Here is a 5258-nt window from a genome sequence, read left to right as displayed (position 1 = left end):
GTGGTTCGAACCCCGGCTAGGGCATGGCTCATTTGTCATCTCTCCTGCTTTCAAAAAATACTTAATGTAATTAAATACAAGCTTTATAAAACATACAAATTTTGATAATTAGGAACTGTAAATAGTTCTACAAAATACAATTGCATGTTATTGCATTTAACAGAAACTTATGCAATAAATAACTTTTTTAATCCAAAAAGAATTTTATTGCTGTTAAAATGGATGATAGTATTAGATGCTCTAATACGAAACTCAATCAAATATCTTAAAATAATTCTTGTCTTAGGATGTTCAAGTCTTAATATGTCTCAGAGCAATCTACTTCGCCCTTAACTTATCCTACGATAATTCTCTTTTCACTTTCGAACGAACGAAAGTAGAAACACAATAATGAGCGCAAATTCTTAATCTGCTTTTGCTTCACCAGCAGCCGTCACGGTTAAAGCTAAACGAATTCTGGCAGGCCTGGAGAAAGCGCTTGCCAAAACTCATTTGCCGCCAAACGACGACATGCATACTTAAACGTGTGCATCTAGCTGAACTGTGTAATTATATCAGCGGATTAATTCTTGTGGAAAAGCCGTACGAAATATGAAATCCTCATAAAAATTGGACGGCACTCTGAAGTGGTAAAGCTGGGTTGTCTTGTAATTAGTTTCCTTCAGTTCGTGCTTTTCGCTGCAATTTGCATAATGCTCCTGTGTTGGTATCAGGGAGTTGGATGTTTATTCCAAAAACATATGATTTGCGTTTCCCTGGGGGTAATGGAAATATGAATTTAAACGGAGACATGTGAAGGTGTGACATGTATATTTTAAATAACAGAATTGAAATAAATTTCTTTTCCATACTGTAAAGGTGAAATCCTGCGATCTGAAGTATCAGGAAATGTACTAATAACTCCCTTTTCTAATAATGAATAACGAAATCCGTAACTTCCGTAATGTATCTGTAACGTCAGAAGCTGAAATAATTTGATTGTCCTATGACCTCTTTCAGAATGCTTTTGATTACCCTTAATTTTGAAAACTTTACTTGGTGAACATAAACATAGATCTGCCGCGCGCGTCCACGCTGCGCACATTTTTTTTCTTCTCCAGTTTTATCTTGTCGCTTTTCTGAATCATATTAACCAAGATGCTAATGTCACTACTAAAACTGTAAATAGGAACTAAAGTACCTAACAACAAAATAATTAAAGTAATTTTGACATAGATTCAAATATCGGAGACCGCGTGGATGCTTTTTAGTGTCTTTACGGCGTGGGGACACTTAAAATACTGTCGAACCGGTAGGTCTCTCGGGAGGCTACCGGTAGGAAGGGAGAGGTACGAGACCGTTAGATCCGTTCCATAGAGGATTCCCGTTCAAACAGGGAGCAGGTAAATTCATTCTGCCACTTAAAAATGCTCAAGAGAAAAACCAACGAATGGCGCAAAATTTTTGCCTCATAGTCACGATGAAACGTCTGGACTTGATCAGCTATAGGTTTAAATAAGGAGGTTTAGAAAAAAAGGCAACAGCGTTGTCTTCTTTTGGTAAACGGATGTAATCAGACTCTTATTTAGATGCTAAAAGTATTTGTTATACCACTGAAAGTACGTGTTTAGAGTCATCAGGCAGTTTGAAGCGGAAGATTTAAAAACTGTGCAGTGTCCTCGCCAGGACTCGAACATTTGAACTCTTGAATCTGCGCCGAGGGTGCTAAGAAGGCATGCTGGAAGGAGGGAGAAAATACCTTATATACTCCCCCTTTCAAAGGGTGCCTAGGGACTAGGGGACACATTTACAAAGTCCTGGTGGTGACGATTTATTATTCACCACCTTTTAGTTCGGGCGCCACTGTAGAGTCATTAGCTTACTTTGAAGCAGAGACATGAAAACTCTGCAATGCCCTCTCCGTGACTCGAATGTAGACCTCTCCAATACGCTCTGAGTGTGCTACCGTTACACAAAGAAGGGATGCTGGAAGCAGTGAGAAAATACTTTATACATGTTTTGAGAATTTGTGCAATACGTAAAATATCTTAATGAGTTTTTCTTTTTTCAGTGTAGTAAAACTTGGTACCGGTTGCTTAATTTATATTTTAGAATATTTTAAATACTTAATCTACGGATTACTGTGTACAGTAAATGCAGCAAACTGGTTCTCACAAAGGAAATTCATTGAAAATTTCTTAAAACTTGTACATTTGATTAAAAACAGTTTGTAGAGTTCTGCTATGTATGCTTAACTCAATGTCCTTCAGTCCATACCAGACTGATAGATACCATCATTCTAATCTAAATTAAGATGACATAGTCTTACAAAGATTAAAATAGCCTTTATATTGAACTCCTTAAACTAACGCAAGGCACCACTTGTGCTACAGAATATAACTGTACACGCTTGCGGGGATCTAAAATAATATAATATGAAGTTAAATTCGAGAAATGCAGTCTGAGACTACACACAAAATAGTCAACTTTTGCTGGATAAAGTAATTAACGGCGCCTTTTTAACGTCGGCTGTCAATGTGGCTAATGCCGGAATAAACTTTGGCAAAGCATGTTGGCGATAAGACATGAACTGCAAGCGACGCTACCAAAAGCTCTACCTCTAAAATATCTAGTGCACTCTGTAGAGAGATTAGGTATTTTTTAGAAGCAAGAAAGATGAAAAATTAACAAAGCCTTCGCCGGGAATCGAACCGCGGACCTCTGGAATATCAGCCCAGTGTGCAGACCACCACACCACGAAGGCTCGCCACGAAGGTGGGAGAAACACCTTATAACTCGACTTAAGTACTGTATAATTAATTAGATTGAGATGAGGACTATAGAAGGAAGAAATAGTAGTAAAGTTTCAAATCATAACTGGTTAATTAACATAAAATTCTGCAGAATAATGACTGCGTTTTGTTGATATATCTTCTTATAATGTAATAAAAATGTATGAATATAATGTAATGAAAATATATGAATATAATGTAATGAAAATGTATGAATATAATGTAATAAAATGTCTCACCAACTTAGTACATCTATTTGAAGAACGTGATTTTATTGCCAAAATCCTGTGATAAACATTGTGAAGCAGACCATTAGTTCTTTAATTCACAGGATGCAATGTGTGTAATGGAAACACATAGCGATGCTGACAAAACATCTGTTGCTATTGGTGCCTTTAATTTTATGTAAGCATGGTCACTAATACTATAAGATTCTTATAAGCTATAATAATGTTTTTACAATACGTCAACTAAAAGGAAGTTCTCGGAGCGCACTTCTCTTTCACATTGTCTGACACAATTACGTAAATCTGTAGTGTCAGCCTTTAAAAGGAGATAAAGTAATACTATTTATTGATCTCCTTTTAAAGGAAAGTTAAAAATGCAGCTTATGCGCTTACGTTCCGCTTTTAAAATCAAACTCAAAATCGATTTCAATCACTCAGAATGTTTTTCTTTGGCTCACAGATTGCATAAAGGAAAACATTTCTCGGGAGCAGTGTAGTTTTTCTTGCAAAATGCAAGCGCTTTTATGAAACTGCACGGGTACCTTCATTTTAGATTACATCATGTTGTAAAATAATAATAACTGATGCAATCCAGATTTATTCCGTTATTTTTCAGTTCATTGAATTTGTTTTAAACATTGTTTCTTAACGTTATGTGTAAGAAATTAGTTCAACATTTTTTTTTAAATAATTTTGCAAATATTTAATGTTGTTGTGTTTTACTTCATTTATTTTTTTAATATCGTCCAAATGAGGAGAAAAAATTATTTTATGAATGCAAAATATATTGTTAGGATTTTTGTATTCATTTAGTTATTATTAGTAGAATTAATTAAAATCGTTTTATATCCCCGTGCAAAGCAGCGCAAGACGTATTTGAAGAGAAAGCTACGCCGAAAAATTGAAAATACAGGAGCACGCGCATTTAATAAATGGATATCTCGTAATTGTACTCGATTGCTATGCAGAAAAATCGAGAAAATACCAGACTATTCTCGTACATTTAAAAAGCTTATAAAAGCTGGAGGAAAACATCTGAATTCAGTTGTTTAGAAAACTGTAGTTATTTACTTATTGCAAATAATGATTGCAGCGAATTCGCAGCGAAATCGGATTAGCTTTCTCTGTTTTGAATTTAGTTCTGTTGAATGTTTCAGTAGTTTAAAAAATCTAACTATTGTGAGATATTGCGATATGGTACGAATATCTCTGCGGGAGTTTTAGCATTTTGTTTTATTTGTTGCGATAATAATAAATTTTATTCACTTTTCATCGAACTTGCGAATTCAATTTATTACGAACCCGTACGCACGCAACCATATGTTATGAATTACAATCCCTTATATTTAAATTCTTTAGGTAGCTATTTGAGAACTAAAAGTGCAAAATCTAACAATATCAGCAAAACTTCATAAACATCATCAACAAAATCCATCGCAAAATACAAAGTGTTCACAAAGTCACCAAATTTTTTTTTCTGTACTATTGTGTGTACCCTATCTGCAAATGTCGTGCTGCAAATTTTTGTAGTGCTATTACACGTAAATTATTTTTTCCTAATAATTTCCTTTGGTTTAATATATATATAATGAGAGGATTAGGGGATCCGGAAACCCTGATGGCCCAGAGAACTGAAGCGGGACATCTCGAAGTGAGTGTTTGGGGTCAGACGTTGCAAGACTTTAGGATTTTAGGACCGTTTATCTTCCATGAACAAACAATGGTAACCGGAGTTTAACTGAGACGCACTGATTAATTACATTTGTCCACAGACGGAGGACCATCAGCCAGAGGTAATGTTTCAGTGCGATGATACTGTGTTCGCAGTTTTATTGGTAGAAAATACCCCGACTTATGGATCGGGGGTGGGGAATGGACAATTACAAATAACCCCTTTAGATTTCTTTCCATGGGGCTATATTAAAGACACAGTTTACCGTTCGAGCTACGGGCCCACTAGTGGTCGAGCGGTAAAGTCGCTGAACCCTGGTAGTTCGATCCAGAGTTCGAATCCCACGAACAAGCTGGCTGCTTGAGCGAAAGCAGCCCAGGTGTAACGTGTATACGAGTCAGTTCCATTCAGAAATTCGTCCACGAAGGCATCCCTTCCCTTAGGCAGATCGCCCTCGAGGCTTTGCCGTAATCACATTATAAGGTATTTCTCCCGCCTTCCTAGCGTGCCTTCGCGTCGCTAGTTTCCCAAGTTGGACCATGAGCTATCTTAACGGCAATTACAAAAAAGAACCTTTTAATTGCAGCA

At 36.3% G+C, this 5258-nt stretch overlaps 1 non-coding gene across 1 annotated transcript; it reads right to left on the bottom strand.

The window, feature by feature from the left end:
* Positions 1 to 2670: 2670 nt before the first annotated feature.
* Positions 2671 to 2743, bottom strand: TRNAI-GAU (transfer RNA isoleucine (anticodon GAU)). Its single transcript has one exon. It is a non-coding gene; the product is annotated as a tRNA-Ile (tRNA).
* Between the last annotated feature and the right edge of the window lie 2515 nt (positions 2744 to 5258).

This window comes from Stegodyphus dumicola, chromosome X1 (genome assembly GCF_044657685.1).
Source record: "Stegodyphus dumicola isolate Sdum_Otavi_A_Nest chromosome X1, ASM4465768v1".
NCBI classification, from domain to species: Eukaryota; Metazoa; Arthropoda; class Arachnida; order Araneae; family Eresidae; genus Stegodyphus; species Stegodyphus dumicola.
The sequence above is the reverse complement of the archived record's forward strand: the minus strand, read 5'-3'. Positions and strand labels throughout refer to the sequence as shown.